We start from the raw sequence: 8303 nt of genomic DNA on the forward strand, positions 1-8303 counted from the left end.
TCAGCCCCACATTTTTGGGTGGACCTCCCCCAGTGGGAGCTGCAGAGCGCTCCCCCGCGACACACAAACACACAAACCCTGGTGTTGGGAGGGGAACAGGGGAAAGGACAAAAGAAGCAAGAGAAGAAAAGAAAGGAGGGAGGGATGGATGGATGGATGGAGGAAAAGGTGAAACCAAAAGGACAAACCCCAATGTCCCCAGTGATTCTAAGGGACAAAATCCCAGGTGCGGAATCAAATTCTGCCTCCTTAAGCTGGTGTTTTCCATGCCTAGAATTCAGCTGTCACCAGATGGATCAGACTGAAGAGGTTTCCAACCTGGAGGAGGCTCTTACCTTCTAAACAGGGACGTCTGCTTTCTAGTACAATCACGGAAAGGGAAGGAGAAAACTCGACAGAGGTTCCTCCTGCCGCTCACGTACGTGAACCCGAATGTTCTCTCAGTCCTCAAAGAGAGACCTCGAGACAGAGACTTGCTGAAGCAAAGCCACAGGAGTCTCTGAGGTTTCCCGGGCCACTCGCCTCTGTCCTGCCTGGCTGATGTCAGCATCTCTCTGTGAGGTCACCACCTTTGACCAATAGTCTGAGGTCCTGCAAAAGGCCTTTGTGATGTCACTGCCACGCCCCTCCCTTGCTGTGCTAATGTCCTGCCCCTGGCCAGGCACTTTGGAGGTTTGAGCTACTCCCTGTGGATCACCCCACTCAAGGAGTGTTCATTTTAGGAAGCGAGCCGACTAGACGGTAAAACCTCAGACGCTGCTCCCAATGCTACACTCAGTTTTTCGGAAATTAGTAGACTTGATGGCCACAAGAGACCATGAGAGCATCTAATCTGACCCCCTGCATGTCACAGGCCTCCTGTATGACACAATAGCTCCTTTGGGGGCAAACACATTCCAGAAAGGCATCTAGTCTTCATGAAATGACATCAAGAGATGGAGAATCCACCACTTTCCTTGGTAGCTTGTTCCTGTGGTGAATCATTCTCGCTGTTGAATATTTGTGCTTTATTTGTCATATGAATTTGTCTCTTTTCACCTTCCAGCCACTGGGTCTTGTTCTGCCTTTCTCTGCTCGATTAAAGAGCCCTTTAATACCCAATCTTTTCTCTCCATTAAGGCACTTCAACACTTCAATGAAGTCACCTTTCGATCTTCTTTTGATAAGCTAAAGAGGTTGAGCTCTTTCAATCGCTCACTAGAAGGCATTTTTCTCCAGCCCTCAGAACATTTGGTGGCTCTTTGCTGCCCCAGCTCCAATTTCACAACATCTTTTTCAAAGGTGGACACCAAAACTGGATGCGGTATTCCAATATCAGTCTCACTGATGCCGTGTCACCTCCTGTGACGCTATTGACATAATCTGTAACTGTATAGATCGCCGTTGCGACCACTGTTATATATTTGCAGCCAATATTGTATAAAGGTTGTTGTGGAAGGGGTCTATGGAGAGGTTCTGATTGGCTGATTATAATTATGCTATCTGTATATGTGTATCAGTTTTGTAGTTGACGTTATGAATATTGGCTCTATACTGTCTGTATTTCAAACTTGTGCTATGCTTCCGGGGAACACCCCAGACAAGTTGATGTTAGTTCTGCCTAGCCTGCTTGATGGCCCACTAAGGACCATGAGCTATACAATTGACCCATTGAGAGAAGGTAGCTACACCTTGTGACTCAGCAAGGCATGCAGGGACCTGCCTATGGACAGAACTCTAAGGTTTTTCTATGCCACATGCTGGATAGAGTGTCCTTGGGACAAAGAAAGCAAAGACCACAGGCAAGAGACTATAAAAGGCTGATGCCTTGTCTCCATCTTGTCTTCAATCCTGCTTCATACCTCTGGAGGGACTTTGCTAAAAAAGGAAGCTCTATACAAAGGACTGAATGACCCATCCCAGCTGTGGATGTACTCCAGAGACTTGATTTGAACCTGCAGTTTATTCTATCACTGCTACAAGCCTGCACCAAGAACTTTGCCATTACTGTATGCAGGGCTGGCTTTAGGAAGTGCGGGGCCCAATTTAAACATTTTAGGCGGGGTCCCGACAGGGATGACTAAAAAAAAAGACGTAAAAAACCCCCTTTCATTTCTTCCATGTATTATTTACTTTCCATAACTATATCAATAAAATCAAAATTATATATTACATATATTCCTTGCTGGAGGCAGGGCAGGGGCAGGGCAGGGCCTGACTGGAGACAGGGGCTGGTGGGGGCAGGGGGTGCGGGGTTGGCTGCAGGCAGGGGCTGGTGCGGGCAGGGGGTTCGGGGCTGGAGGCAGGGCAGGGGGTGCAGCAGGGGCTGGCTGCAGGTAGGGCGGGGGCCCCCCCTGCTTCTACCACCCTGGCCCTTTAAATAGCTGCCGGAGCCCTGGGGAAGCTGCGGGGCTCTCGCGGCTATTTAGAGGACCGAGGCAGCAGAGGTAGCTGGAGCCCCGGCACTTTAAATAGCCCCCGGAGCCCCCTGCTACCCCAGGGCTCTGGGCCAACCACTAGACCCCCCCCCCCCCAAGCGCCATAGCTCCCCCTCTCCTCCACTGGGTACATAAAACTACACGTCCCAGAATCCCTTGCTTCCCCGTCCCACCTCCTGAAGGGGCAGCCAATGGGCCGGAGCCGTTGGCTGATTGGCAGGTGCGCGGGCCAGTGGGGGCGAGCCCGTGCCCGGCACGCGGTGGCAGCAGGCGATGGCGGCGCCGGGCTGGGAGCGGGCGCTGCGGCTCTCTCTGTATGCGCTGCACGCGGAGAGCTCGCGGGAGCGGGACCCCGGGGACCGGGCCATGTGCGACCTGAGCCCCTCCGTCAGCTGCTCCAAGGTCTTCACCTCCAGGTGCGCGGGGGCGACTGGCCCCATTGCAACCCCCCGCCCCATGGCATGACTCCCTCTCCCCCCATTGCAACCACCGGCCCCATGGCATGACTCCCCCTCCCCCCTCTGCAACTCCCCCTGCTTCCCACTGCATGACTCCCCCTCCCCCCACTGCAACCCCTGGTCCCCACTGCAACCCCCTGCCCCATGGGATGACTCCCCCTCCCCCCATTGCAACCCCCGCCCCATGGCATGACTCCCCCTCCCCCCATTGCATCCCCCTGCCCCATGGGATGACTCCCCCTCCCCCCATTGCAACCCCCCGCCCCATGGCATGACTCCCCCTCGCTCCTCTGCAACCACCTGCTTCCCATTGCAGGCCCCAGCCCCATTGCATGACTCTCCCTTCCCCCATTGCAACCCCCCGCCCCATGGCATGACTCCCCCTGCCCCCATTGCAACCACCGGCCCCATGGCATGACTCCCCCTTCCCCACCACCGGCCCCATGGCATGACTCCCCCTCCCCCCTCTGCAACCCCCCCTGCTTCCCACTGCATGACTCCCCCTCCCCCCACTGCAACTCCTGGTCCCCACTGCAACCCCCGGCCCCATGGCATGACTCCCCTCCCCCCACTGCAGCCCCTGGCCCCATGGCATGACTTCCGCTCTTGCCTCACTGCAACCCCAGCTCCTTCTGCAACACCCCGGCCCCATTGCATGACTCCCCTCCCCCCATTGCAACACCTGGCCCCAATGCATGACTCTCCTTTGCCCCACTGGAACCCCTGCTCCCCACTGCAACAGCTCGGCCCCATTGCATGACCCGTGCTTCCTATTGCAGCCCCAGCCCCATTGCATGAATCTCCCCTGCTCCCTGCTGCAACACCCCTGTGCTATAGCCCCCTTTCCTCAGCCTCCCTGTGCAGTGACATCCGTGCTCCTGTCCTCCCTGTGCACTATCCCCCAACTGCCCCAGCCCCCCCGTGCAATAGCTCTGCTGCCCCAATCCCAGGCGCTGTGTTCCACCCTGCTGCCCCCTGTGCTGTGCCCACCCCACTATGCCGTGCTGCAGCCCTGTGTGCCTATCCCATGGGGCATACCCCAGCCTCCTAGGCCCTATGTGCTTTCCCACTCCATGGGAGAGCCCTGTGCTTGTGCACTCTCTGCTTAGTCCTTTCCTGCTGCCTCAGCCTTGCTGATGACCTGGCATCAGTGTTTCCAGCCTGTGCCCTTTGTGCTGTGTGTTGCCAGCTCCCCCAGTTTGTTTGGTAGATCCAGAGAGACCCTGAGATCATCTGGTCTGACCTGGAGAGCGCAGGCGGGTCAGTTTCACCCAGTTCCCTCTGTGTTGAGTGGGATCAGGCAGAGAACAGGCAAAACTGAGGGGGCCCCAATGCCTGAGGCCCTCGCGGTGCCAGGGAACGGATTAGCTGAGATGTGCCCAGGTGATCCACGCTGCAGAGGGAGGTGAAGTCTGCCCCAGGGTCCCTGCCAGTCTGAGCTGGGGGAATTCCTCTTCCCAAATCTGGCAACCCTCCGTGAGCCGGACCCACCAGCCAAGTGGCTACAACGTGGTTTCGCAGGAGCTCAGAGCTCTTGCTCAGCTCTCAGAGGCAAGGTTTGTCGTCTTGGCCCTGGTTTGTACAGCGCCTGGCGCTGTGGGCTGTTGATCCTTCTTTAGTGCTTCTAGGACCGACTGTAAAGATACCGAGACTGGGGAGTTTTTAAAAAATATAGGGAAATGTGGTTATAAAATGGCAAACATTTGGCAAAGGAATTGGGGGGGGGGCACTTACAACTACTTTTCAGTTGGAGGACAGCGGAGCACTTGAAACTACTTTTCATTTCATTTGGAGGCCCTTGAAACTTCTTTTAAAAATGTTTTTGAAGGGTCTGGAGTGAATGGCTGTCCTTTTTAGTAGAGGGGGAAAATGTTCCGAGGGGCGGAGGGAAAGAACCAGGGTTTAGTTTACTCAGTCTTCTGCACACAGCCAGATCGAACGCAGGGATGGGGCAGAGGTGACGGACGCTTTATCACTGGCAGAGAGAGGTGGAAGGGGAATGACCCTGGCCTGTCAACAGAACCAGAGGGGACTGGGCCAAGTAGTGAGGCACTGGATTGGGCCCCAGGAGATCTTGGTTTTGTTCTCAGCTCCGCCTCAGATGCTGCATCTGGGCCTCAGTTTTCCCATCTATAAAATGGGGAGAACTCTCCTTTGTCTGTTTAGACTGTCAGCTCTGCGGGGCAGGGACTGTCTCTCACTGTGTGTCTGCCCAGCACCTGGAACAATGGTAGGCCCTAATCTTGGACGGGGAGGGGGGGTCTGTGCAGCACCTGGAGCAGCGGGGGATCTGGGTTTGGCGGGGGGGGTCCATGCAGTGTCTGGCATGACGGGGGTCCCAGTCTCAGTCAGGGAAGGGCAAGTCGGGCCCATGCAGTACGGGGCACGCGGGCGGCACTGATTTCACTTGAGGAGGGCGGGGGAGGTTTGCCCAGCATGACGGGGGCCCTGATCTCGGTGAAAAACACACACGCGGGAATCTGGGGCGCGGGTGAAACACCAGTTCTGATACCGTCAGGACTCGTGTTTGGCTGTGGACGGACCCGATTGCGTGCACCTCAGACTCACACACGTTCATTCTGCCTGTGCTCCCCCCTCCCCTCGCAGTGGAAAACCCCCTGAAACATCTGGCAGCAGGATAAACAGCTGGCTTCCCTCCTGTGAGGGGGGGTGGGGAAGAGGGGAGCTTTTATCAATGAAAGCGTTTCCTAGGCTACCAGTCCCGCCTGCCGCGCTGTGATGGGCGGAGGCCGTTGTCAGTCATTGCCAGGGTGTTCTATTTCTGCCACCGTTGTAGGGGCTCCGTAGCGGCTGGCAATTGCTGGGCCCACGGGAGCTGCAATGTAACCCGGTTCTGGTCCCTATTAGGGCCCCAGGGGCTGTTCCACTCAGCTGAGCCAGCCCACCCCTGCGGCCCCCCAGCCTCAGCTCAGTGGGGTCCTTCTGTGCCAGGGGGTGTGAATTGAGCTATCAGAATTTATAGCCCCCCCTCCCTCCCCAGCTGGAGCAGGAGTTAAGGGCTTAGGAGTCAGGACTCCTGGGTTCTATCCCCGGCCTTGGGAGGGGAGTGGGCTCTAGTGGTTATAGCGGGGGGGCTGGGGCTGAGAGCCCAGACTCCTGGGTTCTATCCCTGGCCTTGGGAGGGGAGTGGTGGTTAGAGCAGGGGGGCCTGGGAGTCAGGACTCCTGGGTTCTATCCCCAGCCTTCGGAGGGGAGTGGGGTCTAGCGGTTAGAGCGGGGGGCGGGGCGGGGGCTGAGAGCCCAGACTCCTGGGTTCTATCCCTGGCCTTGGGAGGGGAGTGGTGGTTAGAGCAGCGGGGCCTGGGAGTCAGGACTCCTGGGTTCTATCTCCAGCCTTGGGGGGGAGTGGGGTCTAGTGGTTAGAGCAGAGTCCACATTGTGGAAGACGAGAGCCACTGTCTGTACGCAGAAGCCAATTCTAGTTCTCATCTATATCTTTTTCTCTTTATGAATAAACCTTTAGATTTTAGTGTGGGGCAGGAGCGGTGACTGCGGGCGGGGGGGTGAAGGGCTGTGCTGGTGGAAGGTCCTGCCGAAAAAGGGAAGGGTCTGAAGGGGGCAGGCTCAGGCTCAGGGAGAAAGGGGGCACTAGGACCCTGAGGTGGCAGTTGATCCAGGTAGGCAGCATGGATCTGCACAGGAGAAGCAGAGACGCTCCGGAGCCCCAGGGAGGTGCGTGGGGGCAGCAAGGGGAAGGTGCGTGGGGGCGGCAGGTGAGGCCGGGGGGGAGACCCGGCCCCAAATATTGGTGGAGCCGGGCCCCTGGGCTCCAGCAGGGAATATAACTCGCCGTCCCGCTCTCCTCATCAGTCGTTACCACTCAGCAGTATTTTGTCACCCGCCAATCTTAGCAGCAGTGATTCTACATTATCTCCCAATTCACTGATCAAAACTATGTTTAAAAATGAGTCCTTGAGAGCGTCTTCAGACGCTTAGTCCCCAGGACCTGCTCCCCACAGCACAGGGAGAAAAGGCCGTCCAGCCCTGCTGGTACCCGGGAGAGAAGCACTGAAGGAAGCAGGATCTCTCCCTCAGCAACTGCCTGAAGGTCCCTCGCCCCGAGGGAAGGGAGGACCTGCTCCTGTTGCACCAGGGTGTGGTGTTCTGTCCCAGCTAGTGGCGCTGAGACCACCTAGAGAGAGAATTAAAGGAGTCAGCTCCATAGCCTTAGCTAATAGCCAGTTGGCTTTTAGCTCCTGCTGGAGAGGCTCATGCACTAAGCCCCCATGTTCGATCCTGCCCGCTGACGACCGGGGTCTCTCGGTGTTCTAAGTGAGGGGTTGTGACTTTATTGACATGAACTGTGACCGTATCGATCCTTGCTGCAGCCAAGGTCCTAGAGTTGCACCAAATCTTGTACGAAGGAGGTCATGTGAGGTGTCTATGGAAAGGTTGTAATTTGCTGGGTATGATGATGCTGTCTGTACGTGTGTATCACTTTTGTATTTGAAGTTATGAGTATTGGCTATGCACTTGTATCGCAATGTGTTTGGTTCTAAGTAGCATTCGTGAAGCATTTGGTCAGTTTCTTGAGAAAGGAATTTTCTGATGAAGTGCCCAATCAAGAATCACTTAACTCACAATGGAGCTTGGGAGACTCCAATCCACGTATGAGAAGCCTTCCTGGGAACGTTCAAGGTAGCATGTGAGCAATGGCTGCTCTACCTGTAAAGAACGGACTCAGGCATGGACATGTGACTTGCCCATGTGACTCCAAACTCCACCTTGCTGCTGTGCTTTTCCACAGTAAGAACAAAGGGGTCCTTCCCCACGGCAGAGGATAGAAAAGGCCCTGGAAACCCCTCCATTTGGGAGGGACTTTGCTACAAACTGAAGCTCTGACAATGGACTGAATGACCCATCCAAATCTCTAGATGTTCTCCAGAGACTTGATTTGTGCCTGCAGTTTATTCCATCCCTGCTACAAGCCTGAACCAAGAACTTTGCCATTTCTGTATGTAATTGATTCCTTTAACAATTTTAACTCTCCTCTCTATTTCTTTCTTTTTATGAATAAACCTTTAGATTTTAGATGCTAAAGGATTGGCAACAGTGTGATTTGTGGGTAAGATCTGACTTGTCTATTGACCTGGATGTGGGGCTTGGTCCTTTGAGAGAACCTTTTTTCTTTTACTGGGGTCTTGGTTTTCATAACCGTTCATCCCCATAAGGAGTGGTGCTGGTGGTGATACAAGGGAACTGGAATCTCTGAAGGAATTGCTTGTATGACGTCCAATTAGCCAGTGGGGTAAAACCAAAGTCCTCTCTGCATGGCTGGTGTGGCGTGCTTTAATAGTAAAGGACACCCAGCCTTGGGCTGTGACTGCCCTGCTCCAAGCAATTGGTCCGGAATTGATACTCTCGGTCGGGTCCCGCCAGAGGCCGCATCGTTACAGGGGTCGTCCGG

At 55.4% G+C, this 8303-nt stretch overlaps 1 long non-coding RNA gene across 1 annotated transcript; it reads left to right on the forward strand.

Annotated features, from left to right (window-relative positions):
- Positions 1 to 2682: 2682 nt before the first annotated feature.
- LOC135886795 (uncharacterized) lies at positions 2683 to 7936 on the forward strand. Its single transcript, XR_010561798.1, has 2 exons — positions 2683 to 2833; positions 7644 to 7936. It is a non-coding gene; the product is annotated as an uncharacterized LOC135886795 (long non-coding RNA).
- Positions 7937 to 8303: the final 367 nt, after the last annotated feature.

This window comes from Emys orbicularis, chromosome 12, assembly GCF_028017835.1.
Source record: "Emys orbicularis isolate rEmyOrb1 chromosome 12, rEmyOrb1.hap1, whole genome shotgun sequence".
Classification (NCBI taxonomy): domain Eukaryota; kingdom Metazoa; phylum Chordata; order Testudines; family Emydidae; genus Emys; species Emys orbicularis.